The sequence below is a fragment of the Podarcis gaigeae genome (assembly GCF_964106915.1).
Source record: "Podarcis gaigeae genome assembly, chromosome: W".
NCBI classification, from domain to species: domain Eukaryota; kingdom Metazoa; phylum Chordata; class Lepidosauria; order Squamata; family Lacertidae; genus Podarcis; species Podarcis gaigeae.
The window spans coordinates 4,280,543-4,303,370 of NC_139695.1; the positions used below are offsets into that span (position 1 = coordinate 4,280,543).

The following is a 22,828-nucleotide window of genomic DNA, read 5'->3' on the forward strand; positions in this document are numbered from 1 at the left end:
GGATGGTAGCAGTGATTCAACCGCCAAGATCAGAGGATGAGCAGAGCAGTCACAGTCTCCTCCCTGTGCGCTGGCTTGGCTTAGCATCGCATGTGAACCAGACAGTCACAGGTGGTCGTTTATTTGCATCAGTGCCCAGCCATTGCAGCTTACACACTGGATACACCAAACAACAATAATTCAAGCCAGCAGATAAATATTCAGCAGTTCGTGATTCAAAGCAGCCCATATAGCCAGCTAAAAGTTTTGCAGGCTGTTCCACCACCAGGCTATCTTGCTCCGAGAAAAGTCCTGTTACAAAAAAAAAGTAAAAAAAAGGAATGGCACTCTTCCTCCTGCCTTGAAATCTGGCAAGAAAGAAAAAGAAACTCAAAACAGTGCAGTATCATATTTGTGGGATTTGGAAAGCAAACACTTCAATTCAGCTCTGCCTCACGCTTTCTCACCTGTTTTTAAACATAACCCAGATATAACACCTTCCATAACTAAAAATGTGGTGGAAACTTGACTTAGAAGAGGGATGGGGGGGGGGGGACTTGTGTCTCTTAATCTCTTTTTGGGCTCCCAGCTCCCTTCAGCTCCAGCCAGCATGTGAAGTGGAGCCCCAGGTGCTCCCATCTCCCAACATCTCTTGACAGCTGGCCTGGGTGGCTGGGGCTCATGAGACCTGGAGACTAATAGTGCCTGGAAAATGCATGAAAGATCTACATTGGTCTTGAAAGATCTACATTGGCTCCCAGTACATTTCCGAGCACAATTCAAAGTGTTGGTGCTGACCTTTAAAGCCCTAAATGGCCTCGGTCCAGTATATCTGAAGGAGCGTCTCCACCCCCATAGTTCTATCTAGACACTGAGGTCCAGCACCAAGGGCCTTCTGGCAGTTCCCTCCCTGCAAGAAGCCAAGTTACAGGGAACCAGGCAGAGGGCCTTCTCGGTAGTGACACCCACCCTGTGGAACACCCTCCCACCAGATGTCAAAGAGAAGAACAACTACCAGACTTTTAGAAGACATCTGAAGGCAGCCCTGTTTAGGGAAATTTTTAATGTTTAACAGACCACTGTATTTTAATACTTTGTTGGAAGCTGCCCAGAGTGGCTGGAGAAACCCAGCCAGATGGGTGGGGTATAAATAAATTATTATTATTATTATTATTATTATTATTATTATTATTATTATTATTATTATTATGAGATGCCTGGCAGGCAAATCTTATCAGGGGAGGTCTGCATGAGCCCCACCCCACTATTGGCGCTCTCTCCCTCTCCATCTCCCCAGCGCTAAGGTCATTACTTCGCAAGGGGTGGGAAAGCAGACTGTCTTGGGTCTGTCTTGCAGCAAGTTCTCTCTGGGTATCAGTCTGGCTCTGTTGATCTGTTGTCTAACTTCATCTGTTGGGTATTTTAGTTCTAAAAAGGTTTGCTGTAGATCTCTTAGGTGAGAGTCTCTGTCTGTAGAACTGGAACAGATGCGGCTGTAACGTAGTGCCTGGCTATATACAATGGACTGTTTGGTATGTTTGGGATGGTAGCTAGAGGCATGTAGATATGTTTGTCGGTCAGTTGGTTTACGGTATAAGGTGGTGTCTATGTGCCCATCCTGTATTTTTATAGTAGTGTCCAAAAAATGTATTTCTTGCATAGATTGATTCATAGTTAGGTTGATTGTGGGGTGAAAATCATTGAATTTCTGGTGGAAGGTGTTCAGGGTCTGTTGACCATGTGTCCAGATGATAAAAATATCGTCAATGTATCGCAGGTACAAGAGAGGTTTGAGTGGGTAGGAGTTTAGGAAACGTTGTTCTAAATCTGCCATGAAGATGTTGGCATACTGTGGGGCCATGCGGGTGCCCATTGCTGTGCCGCTGATCTGAAGGAACAGGTCATCACCGAATTTGAAGTTGTTGTGGGTAAGGACAAATTGGCAGAGTTTGGTGGCAAAGTCCGCTGTGGTTTTATCTGAAATGGTGTTCCTTATAGCTTGTAAACCATCGTTGTGTGGGATGTTGGTATACAGAGATTCCACATCCATAGTAGCTAGTATAGTATTGTTGGGAAGATTATTTAAAGATTGTATTTTCCTCAGAAAATCTGTGGTGTCACGTACATAGCTGGGAGCACTGATGGCATATGGTTTCAGAACAGAGTCCATATAACCGGAGACACCCACTGTAATAGTGCCAATACCTGAAATGATGGGGCGTCCTGGATTTCCTGGTTTGTGTATTTTAGGTAGAAGATAGAAAGTTCCTGGTCGAGGTTCTGTTGGTGTGTTAGTGAGGATCTGTTCTTGGATGTGTGGGGGTAGCTCCTTAACAATCTTGTTCAGTTCTTTTTTGTATTCTTGTGTGGGGTCTGAGTCCAATTTTATGTAAAAGGCGGTATTGGAAAGTTGTCTGTGAGCCTCCTGAATGTAGTCAGTTTTGTTCATGATGACGACAGCTCCACCTTTGTCCGCTTCTTTAATTATAATGTCTGGGTTGTTTCTGAGATTATCTATGGCTCTCCTTTCAGCATGGTTTAAATTTTGTTGTAGGCGATGGTGTTTTCTGGTCACATCTGTTTGGATTCTGTGGCGGAAGCAGTCAATGTACAAGTCCAGTGTGGTATTGCGTCCATCAGGAGGGGTCCATGTGGAGTCCCTTTTTGTGTAACACTTTTTCGGTGGTAGTTGGTGGTCAGTGTTCTGTTGGGAGGGTGGTTGTTGTTCTCCAGTGGGTTGAGAGGTGTTGTGTTGTGAAGTTGTTGCTTGTTCTGCTTTGTCTTGTTGTTGTATGTGTTGAAAATACTCCTTCAGGCGTAAACGGCGGAAAAATGCTTCCAAGTCCCCGCAGAACTGGATCATGTGTGGGGATTTGGCAGGGCAGAATGACAGTCCATGTGAAAGGACTGATTCCTCAGCTGGGCTGAGTGCTTGGTGTGAGAGATTGACAATATTGTTGATCTTGTTTTGATTTGTAGCCTGTAGGTTGGAAAGGTTAGAGAGTTTCTTGTTTTTCTGTTTTTTCAGTAGCTCCAGTTGAGAGTGGTAAATGTTTTGTTTTTCCTTTTGGAACTCTTGCCAAGCTTGGTGGTTCCTGATAGAGTTGTCCAATACAAGGAGTTCCTCCTTTATTAGCTTCTGTTTAGAGTAGAGAACGCTGATCAGATGTTTGAGCAGCTTCTTAGAGAAAGTGTTGCATAGTTTTCTTGCATATTCAGTGGGATACGTGGATTGTAGAGGGTTCTTAATTCTGAGACCCTTGGGTATAATGTCCAGGTTCTTGCATTTAGTAAGAAAGAAGATGTGATGGGATAATGAGCTGCTTGTGCGTAAAAGCTTGATCCCTCTGGGGTTTGGCTGGTCACCCAAACCTAGGCACTAACGGAGCCCCCAAAGCATGACTCCGTCAGTCGCTGGTAGAATCTGACAGTGGGCATCTACGGAACTTACTCCAACATAAAAGCTGTTTGACGGACATGCGCCTTCGTGACAGTTTCCGGCGAAGGGTGGGAGTTCCTAACGGGGGTCTTGTTACCTCTTCACTATTCTCACTAGAAGTATCCCAGAGCCTCTCCCCCGATTCCCTTTCCGCTGGAACTCCTGCTCTCCCCCTACTGGTTCCTTCTTCTGCTGTAGAGTCTCTCCTATTCTCCTGGAGCCTCTCCACCACCTGTCCCTCCGATGGCAGTTCCCTGACATCCACCTCCCCCCCAGGGCCCCCTTCACCCCCCCCGCCTCCTCTCCCACTGGCGGTGAGGGCGGAAAGCCCCGGAAGGAACTCTCCTCGTCGTCCGAGGATTCAAACACTTCTAACCACGGCGTACCGTCTCTCTCCTCGTCTTCCTCTTCTTCGTCGGAGTCGGCTTCCTCACTCACCCCTGACTCTGGGAACCCTTCAAACTCCCCTTCCTCATCGGTGGTCCCAAAGTGTTCCCTTCTAAATCGTGCCACGGGTTGCGGGTTTTTTGGGAAACGCTGATGAAATGTTTCTATTAAAACCTCATCCTTGACTAACTCTGCTGGTACCCAAGTGTTTTCTGACTCAACTTCCCCCTCCCATTCTACCAGATATTCCACCTGATTCCCCTTCCACCTGGAATCAATGATTCCTGCCACGTTCATGTCGCGTTCTCTCTCTTCTATCACGGGCGTTTGGGTGACCTCTCTCTCACGCTCCCCCCACTCACGTCCCTCTCGGTACGGCGACAGTAATGACCTGTGAAATACTGGGTGCAATTTCATGTGACTGGGCAGTCTGAGTTTGAATGTTACTGGGTTGACCTGCTGTATGACCTCAAAGGGTCCCAATCTTTTGGGTCTCAATTTCTTACTCCCTCCCTTGAACGGTAGTCCTTGGGTGGATAGCCACACCCGGTTTCCCACCCTTATAGTTTCACCTTCCCTCCTATTTCTGTCTGCTTGTTTCTTATATTCTTCCTTGGCTTTCTCTAAGTTAAGTTGAAGCTGACGGTGGATCGCTTCCATCTCTTCAAAAAAGTGTTCCGCCGCCGGCACGCTCCACCTCTCCCCTCCTTCTCCTGGAAATGCCCGGGGGTGACACCCATAATTTGCCAGAAAAGGACTCATCCCTGTGGACACGTTCTCCGCGTTGTTGTAGGCAAATTCTGCCAGAGGTAATTTATCTACCCAATCATTTTCTCTGTCTTTTACATAACACCTCAGGTATTGTTGTAAAATCCCGTTTGCCCTTTCCGCTTGCCCATTTGTTTCTGGGTGCCGGGCAGTTGAGAAATTGAGTTCCACGTGCAGTAAGCTCATAAGTTTCTCCCAGAACCTGGAAGTAAACTGTTTCCCTCTGTCGCTGACCACCCTCAAGGGGGCGCCATGCAACCTGAAAATATGCTCTACAAATAACTTGGCGGTTTCCTCCGCGGTGACCGCATGGGAACAGGCTATAAAATGACACATCTTAGTTAATAGATCTACCACCACCATGACAGCTGTTTTGCCCTTGGATTTTGGCAGGTCCGTCATAAAATCTATGGATACTGCCTCCTATGGCCTTTCTGGTGTGGGTAAGGGTTGTAATAGCCCCGCTGGCGCCACCCTCTCCCCTTTCGCTCGCTGGCACCTGTCGCAACCCTTGACATATTCCCGTACGTCCTCCCTCACCTTGGGCCACCAAAACTCCCTGGTAACCAACCACATGGTTTTGTGCTGTCCAAAATGCCCCGCTGTGGGGCTGTCATGCAACTGCTTGAGTACTCTGCCCCTCAGTTCCCCATCTGGTATGTACAGTGCCCCTTTGTAATACAACGCCCCGTTCTTTTCTTCAAACCCCCCTGTGTTCTCCTCTGTCCTCCTGAGTTCTCTGAATTTCTCTTGGGCGTATTCATCGTTCTCAGTACCCTCTATCAGTTCCCTCTGCCCCACCAATGCCGCCCCACACACCCAGCGGTCTTCAGGGATTACATGCCTTGCCTCAGGCGCTCCCTCCCCCTCTAAGTACTCAGGTTTCCTGGAGAGAGCGTCCGCCCTCACGTTCTCGGAGCCTGGCACGTAACGAATCTCAAAGTGGAATTTGGAGAACTCCTGGGCCCATCTCACTTGTCTCTGGTTCAGCACTCGTGCTGTTCTCCAGTATTCCAGATTTTTGTGGTCAGTTCGGACTTGAACCTTGTGCTGCGCCCCAATCAGCAAGTGCCGCCATCTCCGGAATGCTTCATGAATGGCGAGCAGTTCTCGGTCGTATACTGTGTAGTTCCTCTCGGATTTGTTCAACTTCCGCGAGAAGAACGCACACGGTCTCCATTCGGACGTATCTTTTCCCGGCTGGAGAAGCACGGCCCCCACCGCTCGGTCTGACGCGTCAGTCTCCACCCTCATTGGTTGTTGTAGATCTACGTGCAAAAGTTGCTCTTCCGACGCAAACGCCTGCTTTAAGTGTTCGAACGCCCGCTGCGCTTCTTCCGTCCAAACAAATTTTTTCTTGCTGCTAAGACAATCCGTGATGGGCGCTGTTAAATGGGCAAAGTTTTTGATGAACTTCCTATAGAAGTTTCCGAAGCCCAGGAATCTTTGCACGTCCTTCTTGGTCTTTGGTGTTTTCCATTCCAGTACCGCTTGAACCTTGCTGGGATCCATGGCCAATCCCTTGTCAGACAACCGGTACCCCAGGAATTCCACCTCCCTGGTATGAAACTGACACTTCTCCAGTTTCACCCACAGCCGATTTTCTCGCAGTTTGCTCAGTACTTCTCTTACATCTCGCACATGCTGCTCCTCATTCTCTGAGTATACCAGGACCTCATCTAAGAACGCTACGCAGTTCTTGTAGAGCAATGGCCCCAGGACGTGATTCATGAATGATTGAAAACAGGCCGAGCCCGCCTGTAGACCGAAGGGCATAATGAGGTACTCAAAGGCCCCCAAGGGGGTGAACATAGTGGTTTTCCACTCATCCCCCTTTCTCACACGTATCAAGTTATATGCCCCTCTAAGGTCCAGCTTGGTAAAAATTTTCCCTTTTCTCACACGTGTCAGAATGTCATCAATTCTAGGCATAGGGAACGTCACTGGTTCTGACACTGCATTTAGGGCCCTGAAATCACACACAAGCCTGGGTTTACCCGTGTTTTTTTTGTCCACAAAGAACACTGGGCTGCCCCCCACCGCTCGTGACTCTCTGATGAAACCTCGCTTGAGGTTCTTGTCAATGAACTCCCTTAACTCCTGCATCTCACTGTCTGACATTGCATACAGCTTGCCCACTGGCAATTGTGCTCCTGGGAGTAAGTTAATTTGACAGTCAAAGGGTCTGTGCGGGGGCAGTTTATCTGCTTCCTTTTCGCTAAAGACGTCAATCAAGTCAGCGTATTGTGGTGGCACCTTCCCCTTGTCCATCACTTCCATCCCTGCTAGAGTGGCCCTGGCCCCTGCCTGAGCCTCTCCCTCCTTGCAGTGTTCTAGGCAATGTGCTGATCCAAAGGAAACCACTCTCTGATGCCAGCCTACTAGCGGATCGTGTAGTGCCAGCCAGCTCATTCCCAAAATAATAGGAGCTCCTCCCAAGGTGGCTACGTTAAACGCTATCAGTTCTGTGTGTCTTGCCACCCTCATTATCATTGGTACAGTCTGTTGGCTCACTTCTCCTCCCAACAGCTTCCTCCCATCAATTGTGGTAACCTGCAAAGGCTTACTTAATGGGATAGTCTGTATCTGGTGTTCAGCTGCAAACTCCTTACTCATGAAATTACAGGAACTACCTGAATCCAATAGCGCTTTAATCTTTAGTGGGTGTCCGTTTGCCAGTTCCAGCAACACCTCTATCACAAGCGCTGGTCTTGGAGGTTCCGGCGTGGGCACATTCACTACTCCCTGGCCTGGCTGCTGTGCCCTGATGTTGGCAGCCAGGCGTTGGCTTTTACTTGCTCCTTGATTTCTTCTTCCTCCTTTCCCCCAACAGTTCCCACCATCCCTTGCCATTCCTTCCTTTGCGGACAGACTCTGGCAAAGTGACCTGGCTGTTGGCAGAGATAACATCTCTTGGCGCTCTTTCCCTCCTTCTTCCGCCCCTCACTGGTGTTTGAAACTGCGCGCACGCGCGCTGTTCCAAGTTCCATCGGCTCTGCTGGCGGGAAAGGCTGCTCCGGAATCTCCGGAATGCGGAAGTCCTTCCAACGTTCCCCCTTTCCTTCCCGCTTTTCCAAAGCTCTGGCTTCCTGGCGCGCTCCTATGGACAGCGCAGATTTAGTCAGCTGGTCCATAGACTCCGCCCTAGGCGCCCGGGAAAGTTCATCTTTCACTGCCGGAGAGAGCCCTTCTTCAAACAGCATTTGAATAGGTTCACTCGCAAGGTCCCACCCCAGTCTATGAATCAGCATGGTGAACTCAGTCCAGTACTCACGTACAGATCGGCTCCCCTGTTTACACGCCATTAACTGCCTGCGCACCACCCCTTGCTCAATCTCGCTGGAAAACATCAAGTCCATGGCGCGAAAAAATTTCATTGTGTCCTTTAAGATTTCATTATTGGCTGCCATCAGGGGCCTAATCCAGTCCCTCGCCCCTCCCTCTAGATGGCCAATCACGTACGCCACTCTAGAGTTCTCATCGGGGAAGTCATCAAACAGTAGATTGAGAGCATATTGCATCTCTGTCCTAAAGGCTTGATAGTTCCTGGGATCTCCCCCAAATTTCTGCACCAATCCAGGCACCTTTCTGGCCAGTGGGGTGGTTTTTCCCTTATCCGCATCTTGAGCCCTCCTCTCCTCGAGCCTCGCCGTTTGCAGCGCGAGCTGGACCTCCAACGCCCTGTACCTTTCTTCCAGGCTTGGACCTGCTCCAGCTCCAGCTCCTCCGGTTCCGGCTGGTTCGCTCATGATGCCCTCTGCTTGCACAAGCTGCTTTCAAAGACTGTCAGATTGCTGTGATGGGATAATGAGCTGCTTGTGCGTAAAAGCTTGATCCCTCTGGGGTTTGGCTGGTCACCCAAACCTAGGCACTAACGGAGCCCCCAAAGCATGACTCCGTCAGTCGCTGGTAGAATCTGACAGTGGGCGTCTACGGAACTTACTCCAACATAAAAGCTGTTTGACGGACATGCGCCTTCGTGACTCTCTGCGTGACAGTTTCCGGCGAAGGGTGGGAGTTCCTAACGGGGGTCTTGTTACCTCTTCACTATTCTCACTAGAAGTATCCCAGAGCCTCTCCCCCGATTCCCTTTCCGCTGGAACTCCTGCTCTCCCCCTACTGGTTCCTTCTTCTGCTGTAGAGTCTCTCCTATTCTCCTGGAGCCTCTCCACCACCTGTCCCTCCGATGGCAGTTCCCTGACAGAAGATATCTGTCTGTACCTGTGCAAGTTTCTTGGTGAGGTTGATGGACTTCCATTTCATGCGGCTCAATGTGGTGCCTTCCATAGTTCCAGTTACAGATAGGTAGCCGTGTTGGTCTGCCATAGTCAAAACAAAAAAAATTCCTTCCAGTAGCACCTTAAAGACCAACTAAGTCAGTTCTTGGTATGAGCTTTCGTGTGCATGCACACTTCTTCAGATACACTGAAACAGAAGTTTCCAGACCCTTCTATATAGTGAGAAGGTGGGGAGGGGTATTACTCAGAAGGCTGGTGGGAATGGGTGATTGGCAGATATATATATCTGCCAATCAATTTATTATTATTATTATTATTATTATTATTATTATTATTATTATTATTATTAATAAAAAAATAAAGAGAATAGGTGGAATGGCATCACATACCAAGATTAAATTGATTAATTAATTAAATAAATAAATCTAAAGATGAATATATAAACAGACAAATAAAATAAAATAAATATATAAATAAAAAAATTATAATAAATAATTGACATATATTGCGGAACCCTCAGTTGCTTAGATCATGGTAACAATAATGCCTAGGTTGCAGGTTCGATCCCTGTATGGAACAACTGCATACTCCTGCATTGCAAGGGGTTGGACTAGATGACCCATGGGGCCCCACACAATTCTGGAGAGCCTGGATAGCTCAATTGGTTAGAGCATGGGGCTGTTAATGCCAAGGTTGGTGGTTTGATCCCTGTATGGAACAACTGCATATTCCTGCATTGGAAGGGGTTGGACTAAATGACCCTCGGGGTCCCACACAATTCTAGAGAGCCTGGATGACCCTCGGGGTCCCACACAATTCTAGAGAGCCTGGATAGCTCAACTGGTCGAGCTCAACTGGTCGAGCATAGTGCTGATAATGCCTAGGTTGCTGGTTTGATCCCTGTATGGGACCCCTGCATATTGAATGAGATATTATAATATGAAGTAGGAAGCATCTTTAATATATATATATATGTGTGTGTGTGTGTGTGTGTGTAATAAATAACATGCGCACACCGTACATACTAATTGGATAAACTATTGAACATTTAACCAAATACTTGGAAAAAATTGTTATTTATTATAAGTAAATCAATCGTTAATTAGTACATTCGTTTCAGAATCTATAACATGTGCCTGTACAACAGCTTGTAAACAGTAGCACGTGTTTGTGGCAGTAACTTTAGCGCGTTATCCATGGCTCCTAAGAGGAAGTGCTCTGCAGCGGAATCAGCTCACACCTCAGGCTGCATGGGTGCCACATGCACGGGATAATATAACACCAAACCTATTTCACACTACCTAAATGCCTTTAGATCGTTCATTGATGATTATGAGCAGCATTTTTTCGAGCAATCCCTAACCCCATGCCCTCCGCTGCTACCCCAGGTGGTTCCGGAGAGCCTGCCTTTCACCCAGGTTGATGACCTCCCAGGCACCTCTGCCGCCCTCTTCAACGTTTCTCAGTTTTCAGACGCAGGCCCAAGCTCTCTGGCAGTAACTGCGGCAGTGAAAACTAGGCCTCTGGTCCTCAGAATCTGCATTGGGTCGCCTGTGCGGAGGCCGCCAGCCTGTGTCAATAACCCTGTTGCGTCCAGTTCTTTCGGTTCTTTGCAGAATATGCAGCCCAGCAGCTGGAGGGGGAGCTTCAGACAGCTGAGGGGGGACAAACCGTCAGGTAAAAGACGCACCAAGAAGAAGCACGTGTGTAAGAAGAGCAAGTAAAAAACGGGCGACATGGATGAAGAGTCAGAACAGCCTGTCCGCTTTCTGGGTGGCCGCCACCATTAGCTATGATAAAGTCCGAAGGAAGGCTTCCAGGATCCCTCTAGCATGCTGGGATCAAATTGAAAATGGCACCTGGTCTGTGGCGGTCGTCCCGTATGTTGAGAAGAAGCCATTAGATTCTTATCGCACGGGTAAGCCGGACCTGAGAAGGGAGCCAAAGCGCAAGGTATGTTGGGAATTCAATAGGGGGTCATGCCAAAGGCAGTTTTGTAGGTATCTGCACGAGTGCGAGAGGTGTGCAGGGGTACACCCAGCCGTAGCGTGTTACAGAAGGAAGCAGCCCTTTCGGGAAGGCGGGGTTCCAGTACCAGAGAAGCCCCCGCAGCAGTGAACAGACGATAGGGACCCTCCGGGTCTAGCATTTTCCCTGATCCAGCTCCTTCCTCTCAGCATTCTTCGATTGAATTCTTCGATCAGGCACTAAGACTTATCCAGAATTTTGGTTACGAGGCACTCTTGGCAAAATGTGACATAGAGTCAGCCTTCTGTCTATTGCCAGTTCATCCCAATGACTATCATTTGCTGGGATTCAAATTTCAAGGGAAATATTACATTGTCAAGGCTATGCCAATGGGTGGTTCTGCAGCCGGCTCGGCCTTTGAGACATTTAGCACTTGTTGGGACCGGGCCTTGCACTACAGAACCAACTCACCTGGGGTGACACGTTACCTCGGTGACCTTCTACTTGTTGGGAAGCCTAATACTGGCGAATGTGCCTCCCTTCTGGAGGCCTTTTCAGCTTTGGCCCAGGAGCTGGGAGTTCCCCTCACAGCAGATAAGGCGGACCCTCAACGCATCTTACTTGCCTGGGTATAGAGCTTGATACAGCAGCTCAATCCGCCCGCCTGCCAGTGGGGAAAATAGTTGCCCTTAAGGAAACAATTCGTCAAACAGATAAAGAGACTATTTTGAGATTAATATGAGGACTAATGTGGAAAAAAGAGTAATCTGGGACGCAAGCAAAGCGGTCATGAGAGGTTTCTTGATACAACAAAATGCAATAAAAAAGAGAAGCCAAAATGCGAAAAAAGATAAGATCCTGGAAAAAATAAAGGAGGGAGAAAAGAAATTAAGATCTAAACCAAAGTCTCAGGAGATCTTGAGAGAAATTAAATTATATCAAACTGAATATATGGAACTGATGAATCAAGAAATAGAATGGAAAATTAAACAAATGAGACAGAAAACTTTTGAATCTGCAGATAAATGTGGTAAATTTTTGGCTTGGCAACTGAAGAAGAGACAAAAATTAAATACAGTAACAAGTTTAGAAGTGGATGGAAAGAACATTATAAATCCATCTGAGATTAGAAGTTGCTTCCAGAGATACTTTAAACAACTATATGCACAAGGGCCACAAAAGGATATGGATATAGAACAATTCTTGGAGAAAAATGGGATGAAGGAAATTTCGAGAGAAGGGAAAGCAATTTTGAATCAGAAAATAACCGAACAAGAAATAGAAGGTGCCATTCAAAATATGCAACTGGGCAAATCTCCGGGGCCTGATGGATTGACTTCTAAATACTATAAAATCTTAAAAGAATGGTTAATACAACCTCTGAAAGAAGTCTGCAATGAAATCCTTGAGGGGAAAGAAGCACCTGAAACGTGGAAAGAGGCCTATATCACGCTTATACCGAAGACAGAGACTGAAAAGACCCAACTTAAGAACTACCGCCCAATTTCGTTACTAAATGTGGATTACAAAATTTTTGCTGACATTTTGGCTAAGAGACTGAAAAAAGTTTTGATGGAGGAGATTCATAGGGATCAAGCGGGCTTTCTCCCGAGAAGATATTTGTCAGACAACGTAAGGAATATAATAGACATTTTGGAAATGTTAGAAGTGAATTTAAACACAAAAGCTGTCCTGATTTTTGTGGATGCGGAGAAAGCCTTTGACAATATATCTTGGACCTTTATGAAGAAGAATCTCCATGGGATGGGGGTAGGCCAAGGCTTTGAAAACGGTATAGGCGCAATATATTCTGAACAAAAAGCGAAGTTAATTGTAAATAACGTGGTTACAGAAGAATTTAAGATAGAAAAAGGGACACGTCAGGGGTGCCCAATTTCCCCATTACTATTTATTTCGGTCCTGGAGGTTTTTCTGATTATGATAAGGAAAGACCAGCTGGTTAAAGGGGTTCAGGTCGGAGCGAAACAATATAAGTTGAGAACATTTGCAGATGATGTGGTACTTACATTACAAGAGCCAGAAGCCAGCACTAGAAGGGTTTTGGAACTAATTCAAGAGTTTGGTCAAGTGGCAGGATTTAAATTAAATAAATTAAAGACTAAGGTATTAGAGAAAAATCTAACAGTAATGGAGAAGGAGAAGTTCCAGAATGAAACTGGTTTAACTGTGGTTAAGAGTGTAAAATACTTGGGGATCAATATGACAGCTAAAAATATGAATCTATTTAAAGATAACTATGAGAAATGTTGGAACCAGGTGAAAAAAGATTTGGAAATTTGGTCAAACTTGAAGCTTTCCTTGTCAGGTAGAATTGCAGCTATCAAGATGAATGTATTGCCTAAAATGTTGTTTTTATTCCAAACACTGCAAATTATTGATAAGATGGAGTGTTTCAAGGGATGGCAGCATGATATTTCTAAATTTATTTGGCAGGGCAAAAAACCCAGAATAAAATTTAAGATTTTAACTGATGCAAAGGAAAGAGGGGGATTTGCCCTGCCCGATTTGAAACTTTATTATGAATCAGCAGCTTTCTGCTGGTTGAAGGACTGGCTGCGTCTTGAGAACACAGATATTTTGGATTTGGAAGGTTTTAATAATGTTTTTGGGTGGCATGCATATCTATGGTACGACAAGGTTAAGGCTCATAAAGGTTTTAAAAGCCATATTGTCAGAAAGGCACTGTACAATGTTTGGATTAGATATAAAGATCTACTGGAAAATAAAACCCCAAGGTGGCTTTCGCCTATGGAGGCCAAAGCAGTAAAAAGGCTTAATATGGAATGCACATGGCCGAAATATTGGGAAATTTTGGAACAGGAGGGTGATAAACTGAAATTGCAGAGTTTTGAGAAATTAAAAGGTAAGGTCCGAGATTGGCTTCACTATTATCAATTGTTGGAAGTCTATAAGATGGATAGGAAAATTGGCTTCCAGGTGGAAAAATCAAAGTTAGAGACTGAACTGTTAGAATCCAATACTAAGAATTTGTCAAGAATGTATAATTTGCTGTTGAAATGGAATACACAAGATGAAACGGTTAAATCTGCAATGATTAAGTGGGCACAGGATATTGGTCACAACATTTTGTTTGCTGACTGGGAAAAGTTATGGACCACTGGGATGAAATTTACGGCATGCAATGCCTTAAGAGAAAATATTATGAAAATTATTTACAGCAGGTACATGACCCCAGCCAAACTGGCAAAAATCTATCATTTGCCCGATAATAAATGTTGGAAATGCAAAGAAACTGAAGGAACATTCTTTCACCTCTGGTGGACGTGCCCAAGGATTAAGGCTTTCTGGGAAATGATATATAATGAAATGAAAAAGGTATTTAAATATACCTTCTTGAAGAAACCAGAGGCCTTTCTCCTGGCCATGGTCAGCCATGTGGTGTTAAAGAAGGATAGAACTTTGTTTATGTATGCTACAACAGCAGCAAGGATTCTTATTGCAAAGTATTGGAAGACACCAGAGCTACCCACCTTGGAAGAATGGCAGATGAAAATGATAGACTACATGGGACTGGCAGAGATGACGGGCAGAATCCGAGACCAGGAGAAAGAGACAGTGGAAGAAGATTGGAAGAAATTTAAAGATTATCTTGATAAGTATTATAAGATTAATGAAGGTTAGAAAGACATGGGTTGGAAAATAATACGGTGTTCAGAGATGCTAAATAAGAAAAGGAATGGAATTGTCAAAAAACTTTGGTAAATAAGGGAATGGATTTACTGACTGGATAATGAAAATAGAATACAGAACGGGGAGGTATGAGGGCGTCGGGGAAAGTAGGTTGAGAAAATAAGGTTTGAAATTATACTTGTTGTTTTTGTTTATGTTTGTTTTTATTGTTGTTGTTTTGTTTTTATATGTTTTCAATTGAAACTTCAATAAATATTATTTTTTTAAAAAAAAAACAATTCGTCAAACCCTTCCCAAAATAATAATAATAATAATAATAATAATAATAATAATAATAATAATAATAATAATAATAAATAAAGTCACTCTTAGACAGGTCCAGTCCTTGCTACATCATTTCAACTTCGCATGTAGAGTAGTTTCACCAGGCTGCCCATTTCGCTCCCGCTTAGCCAGGTTGTCAGCGGGCCTCAAGCATCCGCACCATAGAGTAAGACTTCTCAAGTCGGTCAAGGCGGATTTTGAGATGGGGATCAGATGTCTGGAACACTACAACGGAGTCTCCCTATGGCTGGAAATCCTTAATTTGCCTCTGATTTCCGGTCCACTCCAATGCGCCTTCTGTGCCCGCCTAGCCAGGCTGTCAGTTGGTCTTAGACACCCGCACCACAGGGTCCGCCTCCCCAGGTCGGTCAAGGCAGATCTGGAGCTGTGGACGACTTTTCTGGAGATCTACAATGGGGTATCTCTATGGCAGGATGTCTTGAATCTGTCATCAGACTTCCAGGTCCAATCGGACGCGGCTGGGTCCTTAGGCTTTGGCTTGTACTTCAGTGGGCGCTGGTGTGCACTACGATGGCCGACGGCAAGGCAAGGTCAGGCCATCACGCGGGATCTCACCTTTCTTGAGTTCTTTCCAATAGTGGTGGCCGTTCACATCTGGACGGAAGATTTTCGAGATCACCGCGTGTGCTTCAGGACCGACAACCTGGCGGTCGTGAACATTCTAGCCAGGCAGTCATCTCGGTCTGAGAGGATCTCCTCCCTTCTGCGGGCGTTCGTCCTCCGGTGCCTTGAGTACAACATAATATTTTCAGCCAAATTCGTACCCAGAGCCAATAATGACATAGCCGATGCCTTGTCTCGATTTCAGATACCTCGCTTTCGGTTGCTTGCACCTGGAGCACAACTGTTGCCTGAACCCTTTCCGGAGCACCTGTGGAACGTGGGAGACGCAAAGTGATACAGGGAGTATTGGCATCCGTGGCACCCTCCACTCTCAGGTCCTACAAGAAGGCCTGGTGTGATTTCCTTGGTTTCAGGTCTGGGTTATCTGGGCTCTCACATGACGTACCTCCTACCACTGACGATGTCTTGCAGTACCTTTCCCATCTCGATGATCTGGGACGTGCTCCTAAAACCTTAAAGAGTCACGTAGCTGCCATCAGCTTCTTTTCAAAAGCTACATTTGCTCATGACCCGGGTAGCAACTTCTTGATCCGTAGAGCCATTGAGGGTTGGGGCAGGTAACAACCTCACAGGGCCGAGGGCCGTAAGCCGATTTCTTACGGGTTGTTATCACAGATACGCATAAAACTCAGGTCAATTTGCTGGTCCAGGTTCGAAGCACGTCTCTTTTCCGCAGCATATGCTATCGCCTTTTTGGCGCACTTAGAGTTGGTGAGGTGGTGTGCGAGGACGTGCAGTTGTCCGATTCTAACGTGACAGTGCGTATACGTCAGTCCAAGACTGATCAGGCTGGTAAGGGTGTCCTAGTTAAGCTCACGGCATCGGCACAGCAGGGCCCATGCCCGGTAGAGGACACTAGGCGGTACCTCTACCTCAGACCGCCCGGCCCGGGTCCGTTTCTGGTTCATGAAGATGGGTCACCCTTGTTGAGGCACCAATTCACCAGAGTACTTCGCAAGGCTATTGAGGCTTGTGGTCTATCCTCCCAGGAGTACGCTGCGCACTCATTTAGGATTGGCGCCGCAACCACGGCCGCGCACCTGGGGCTACCGGCGGACAGGATCAAAGAAATGGGCCGGTGGAAATCCAATGCTTATAAGTCTAATATGCGACCTGCAGCTTTACCCTACTTACCTGCCTTTTCTTTTCTGTCTTTTACCCCCAGCTATGCTCAGGAGAAGCGTGTGGATTTGCGGCCACAGTATAGTTCATTGGGCCCGCGTACGAGCGGTGAACTGCGGCCTTGCACCCAATCTTGGCCTTCCTCATGGTGTTCGGGTTTCCTGGTTTTCGAGAAGAGGCATGCGTTGGAAGGAGCTTATGCCATTGCTGTGGGAGAAAGTAGCCAAGTTCGGCCCTCCCGACATCCTTGTAATTCATTTGGGGAAGAATCACCTCGCTAACAGAAGGAGTGTGGACTTGTTGTGGAGCATAAAAAGAGACTTGAATGCATTTGCAGCCTTGTGTCCCAGAACAACGGTGTTCTGGTCCTCCTTCTTGAAATGAACTGTTTGGCGCGGTGTGCAAAGCTGTATGGCCATCGAAAGAACCAGGAAACTCGTAAATCGGGCGGTAGCCCGTTGGGTGCGCTTTATGTATGGCCGAGTCATTTATCATGACCGGATCCGGATCGGCGACCAAGCTTTATACCGGAATGACGGCGTCCACTTATCGGATCTGGGGGAACGACATTTGGTTAGCTAGTGTCAGCAAAAGCATCTGGGATTGGTTGCAGCTTTGAAGGTATTGGCGGCGAGCCTTTAGCTCGGGTGGCGGTTAGGCATTGGAATAATGTGTTGTGGTGTGTCGAAATGCTAGGTGTGGCCATTGCCTATGCCTTCAATCTCTAGGGGTATTCCGCTAAAGGAATCTGGCGGTCGTGTATTCCGTCCGAAGCCTGCTTGGCGGGAGGCCATGGCACGACCCTCGGTGACATCAGGGGTGAGCCTATAGTTGGATTAGCATCAACAGGTGATGAACCCCTGGTGAATAAACCCACTTGTTTCGTGATCCAATGCCTAAGCCAATACCTTTTCATTGCTGTAATCAATAAAGTTGTGGCCTTTTCTAGCCCATTAACCTTATATCGCGTGCCCCTGTGTCTTCATTTTACTTCGCAGGGGTCGGGTCCTCGAACCACAAAGACTCTCCTCCCTGAAAGAGAGGGGAGTGGTTGTGGGCGGGAGCCTGAACACCGCTACTAGCAGGGGGCGTTGCCCCCTGCCTCCAGCTCACCTGGCTGGCACTCACGCCCCCCCGGTGGCCGTCCAACCAGGTGCCATGGGGGGGCATGTCCAGCAGCCTTTATGCTGCAGTGCCAACCTTTCCCCGGCCTCATTTCTCTTTGTCGTCCTGTGCGAGTCACCCACCCTCCACTCCCTTTGAGTTAGGGCTTAGGTCATTGGCCTTGCTATGGACCTTAGGTTGGTCGCCCCGGTTGCCCGGGGGGCCTGGTAGGAGTTTTTCCATTTGGCATTAGGCTTTTTGGTTTTTTCGCCTACCTCGTAGCAATCGTCACAACTTTTTGGTGGTATTGGTGGGTAGGTTAGGCATTGGAATAATGTGTTGTGGTGTGTCGAAGTGCTAGGTGTGGCCATCGCCTATGCCTTCAATCTCTAGGGGTATTCCGCTAAAGGAATCTGGCGGTCGTGTATTCCGTCCGAAGCCTGCTTGGCGGGAGGCCATGGCACGACCCTCGGTGACATCAGGGGTGAGCCTATAGTTGGATTAGCATCAACAGGTGATGAACCCCTGGTGAATAAACCCACTTGTTTCGCGATCCAATGCCTAAGCCAATACCTTTTCATTGCTGTAATCAATAAAGTTGTGGCCTTTTCTAGCCCATTAACCTTATATCGCGTGTCCCTGTGTCTTCATTTTACTTCGCGGGGGTCGGGTCCTCGAACCACAACTGAACTGATATTACTGAAGGACTTTCTTGGTAACTGTTGCTTTTGACTGAAGGTACTATTGCCTATAGAAATAAGTTATTTTGAAAAGAACATTGTTGCCAAGGAGCTCCCCTAGAGGAGGTTTGTGATACAACTGGGGACTTTCCATTACAGCTGGCCAGGAAATTTTCCCACCACTAAAGAATTTGAACTGTGAGAGCGACCTTGAGTTTCAAAGATTAAGTAATGGATCAACTTCAACCACAAGAAAAATCCCAGGAAAAATCCTCAAAGATAAAAACCAGGCTGCAGCAACGAAGACAATCAGTAGTAGCCCCACCTGTTTTAGAAAAAGAAGAATTTGGACAGCCTGGAGCAAAAGGTGGGGGCTCTGAAGAGACATTAAATGCATCACTAGACAAAATATTTGGAGCTTTGGAAAAACTGTCAGCTAAAATTGATGTAAACACTACAACTATTAGCTCCAATACACAGGCCATTGACCGTTTGCTGCAGGGATCTAAATTGACAAGAAAAATTGCTGAGGAGGCAAAAGAGAAGGTGCAGGCGATAGAAGAAAGGATACAGCCAATTAATAAAGAACTTGAGGACCATAAGGCGCAACTGTCCTTGATTGAATTGAGACATAAAGAGACTAATTTAAGGATCAGGTCGGTACCAGAACAGGAACAAGATAATTTAAGTGAATTTTTGACACAGGAATTTGAAGATTTCTGGGGGCTTGAACAGGACAAAGATTTTAAGATAGTGACTGCCTTCAGACTGGGTAAAGGCGGCAGAGGGGGAAGAAAAACTAGGGCAAGAGACTGCCTGATCACACTCAGATCTAAAGAAGAGAGAGACAAAATATTGGGCCTTCACTATCAGAAATCATTGGAGATAGAAGACGCAAGGATTGAAATTTTTAAAGATATCCCAAAACATCTTTTAGATCTCAGAGCAAAATACGGAGACCAAGTGTATCTGTTAAGAAGAAATAGCATCATTGTTAGGTGGGAGTTTCCACAAGGCCTGTCTTTTACCTACAAAGGGAAAAAGGTGAAGATAAGATCAGAGGAAGATAAAGTGAGATTTTTGAAAGACCAAGAAGAAAACCTACAAAAAGAGGCAGAGGAAAGAGAACTGAAGATACCAAGACCAGGAGCTTTGGACCTAGGGAAGACACCATTGGGACTGGATAAATCAGAGAAAGTGATACCACCCACAGACCAAGAACAACTGTTGGGAGCTGTTGGAGGGAATATAGAATAACCTCCACAATGTCTCTGCGGGTACTAAGTTGGAACATTCGTGGTTTGAACTCCCCTGATAAAAGGAAAAGAATCTTTCATTTATTAAAAAAGGAAAAATTGGACTTGATTTGTCTGCAAGAAACTCATGTGACCAGAATACACAGGAAGGTATTAATTAATAAAAGATTAGGCCAAGAATTTATCTCATCAGACAAAGTTAAAAAAAAAAGAGGAGTTGTGATTTATGCAAAAGAAAGTTTATCACCAAAATTTATTTTTAAAGATGACCAAGGAAGATTTGTGGCAATTGAGATACAATCTCAAGGAGAGAGACTCTTGATAGTAGGGGTTTATGCACCAAATGAGGGGAAATCAGAATTCTTTAAGAAACTGCACGAGACATTGTTGGACTTTATGGACTACAACATCATCATGCTCGGAGATATGAATGGGGTGGTATCGACAAATATGGATAAGTCAGAAAGACAGGTGGTGACAAAAGATGGAAGACTACCAAAAACCTTTTTTGAAATGACAGACAATATGGACTTGATTGACTCTTGGAGAACTAAGAACCCCCTAGGTAGAGAGGGGACTTTCTTTTCTGAAGCCCGAAAGACCTGGACAAGAATTGACCAAATCTGGATAACCAGAGGAATGGTTCCCAAGATCCGAAAAGTGGAAATCTGCCCAAAAATCTGCTCCGACCATAACCCTGTGAAAATGGAAATGAAATTAACACCGACTGGTTCCTTCAGATGGAGGATGAATGACACCTTGTTTAGAGATACAGAAATTACCAAAAGGCCCAAAAAACTATAAAGGACTATTTTGAGATAAATTTGAAGACATCAGTCGAAAAAAGAGTAATCTGGGACGCAAGTAAAGCTGTAATGAGAGGGTTTCTGATACAACAGAATGCAATAAAAAGGAGAACTCAAGAGGAGAAAAAAGAAAAGATTTTGGAAAAGATAAGAGAAGGAGAGAAGAGACTTAGAGCTAAACCAAAATCACAAGAGATTCTGAGAGAAATTAAATTACACCAAGTACAATATATGAAAATGATTAATCAAGACATTGAATGGAAAATTAAACAGATGAGACAAAAGACTTTTGAATCAGCTAACAAATGTGGGAAGCTGCTAGCGTGGCAGTTGAAGAAGAGACAAAAGTTAAATACGGTTACAAATCTTGAGGTGGAAGGAAAGCACATACAGAACCCACAGGAGATTAGAAGTTGCTTCCAGAGATACTTTAAACAACTTTATACACAAGGGCCACAGATTGAGACAAAAATTGACCAATTTTTGAAAGTTAATGGATTACAAAAAAATCTCTCAAGAAAACAAAGTGTTATTGAACCATAAAATAACTGAACAAGAGGTGGAAGGTGCAATTCAGAACATGCAGTTAGGCAAATCTCCAGGGCCTGATGGATTGACCTCTAAATACTATAGAACCTTGAAAGACTACCTAATTCAACCACTAAAAGAGGTGTGCAACGACATTATGGAGGGGGGGAAAGCGCCTGAGTCGTGGAAAGAAGCCCATATCACACTTATACCGAAAACTGAGTCTGAAAAGACACAACTCAAGAACTACCGCCCCATATCCTTGCTTAATGTGGATTATAAAATTTTTGCTGACATTTTGGCTAAAAGACTGAAAAGAGTATTGGCAGAGGTTATACATAAAGATCAGGCAGGCTTTCTCCCTGGCAGACATTTATCAGACAATATGAGGAATATAATTAATATTCTAGAAAAACTGCAGGTGAATATCAACACTAAAGCAATGTTGATATTTGTAGATGCGGAGAAAGCCTTTGACAATATTTCCTGGAGCTTTATGAAGAAGAATCTTCAGGGGATGGGGGTCGGACAAAACTTTGAAAATGGTATAGGTGCAATTTATTCTGAACAAAAGGCCAAACTGATAGTTAACAACATGGTGACAGAGGAATTTAAAATAGAGAAAGGGACACGACAAGGCTGCCCAATTTCCCCATTGCTCTTTATTTCGGTTCTGGAGGTTTTGCTGAATATGATTAGAAGGGACCAGTTGATTCAGGGTATTCAGGTTAAACAATATAAACTTAAGGCCTTTGCAGATGACCTAGTATTGACATTGCAAGAGCCAGAAACTAGCACCAAGAGGGCCCTAGAAGTAATCCAGGAATTTGGTCAAGTAGCAGGTTTTAAGCTGAATAAGTCAAAAACTAAGGTTTGGGAGAAGAATTTGACACCAATAGAGAGGGAGAGGTTTCAGAAGGAGACAGATTTAACATTGGTAAAAAAGGTAAAATACCTGGGGGTGAATATGACCGCTAAGAATGTGACCCTATTTAAAGACAATTATGAGAAATGTTGGTCAGAAGTCAAAAAAGATTTAGTGTGGGAGTCATAAAGCCAGAGGCAGAGGTTTGTAAATGCTGCAGGGTACCTCTGGACCTCGTGACCAGCACTCTGAGCTTTACAATGTATTGGAATGTAATGACCCTATATGGCGATGGGGTGCAATAAAAGCTTGGCCGGGTGTAGGTAAGATGAGATTGGCAAACGGCCATGCGGCTGGGGAGAACAAAGGAGAATAAATCGGAGAAGGGCACACAGAGGGGCTGCTCTCTCTTATCATGGAAATATTACTGGCTTTCTGCATCTTTATTTTACCCTAAAGAAGTTCCACTTGTAACGGCAGGCTCCAACAAGTGGTGCCCTCTCTGAGGCTCAATTAAAAGAAGAGGAAAACTTAAAAGAAAGGAGGCTGACTGAAGAAAGCAGTTGAGACGGACTTCAAAGGCTAAATAAAGGAAGCAGTGGGACGCTGACTTCAAACTTCAAAGGAAACTGTAAGAGGCTTCTCGATCATCGACTCATCTCGCCCGGAAAGGGTTACACAGCGCTGAATTCATCTACGGATCCCTGGTGAGTCGATCCCTTATATATTGATTTTAGAAATATGGGCAGTTCCCTGTCATCTCCGCAACAGATATTTTTAAAAGACTTAAAATTTCTCCTGTCCTCCAACAAATTGGAAGTCCCTGATGGCGATTTGATACAGCTCATTCAAGCCATCGATGAGCATTGCCCCTGCTTTGCTGCAAATGGGACTTGGGAACTAAAACAATGGGATAAAATTGGAGCACATTTTCATGGACATCCCAGTTTCAGTGTTCGAATTTTAAATGCTTGGTGCAAGGTTCGTTATGCCATGGGCTCTTTATCACCCAAAAATCTCTCCATGGCTGTATTGCCAACATCACCT

General features: G+C 45.5%; 1 long non-coding RNA gene across 1 annotated transcript in view; it reads right to left on the reverse strand.

The window, feature by feature from the left end:
* The window catches only part of LOC310836021, a 180,108-nt gene extending 168,624 nt beyond the window's left edge, over positions 1 to 11,484 (reverse strand). The window contains exon 1 of the long non-coding RNA XR_014559840.1: positions 11,268 to 11,484. This is a non-coding gene — a long non-coding RNA (uncharacterized lncRNA). The remainder of the gene's footprint in view (positions 1 to 11,267) is intronic.
* Positions 11,485 to 22,828: the final 11,344 nt, after the last annotated feature.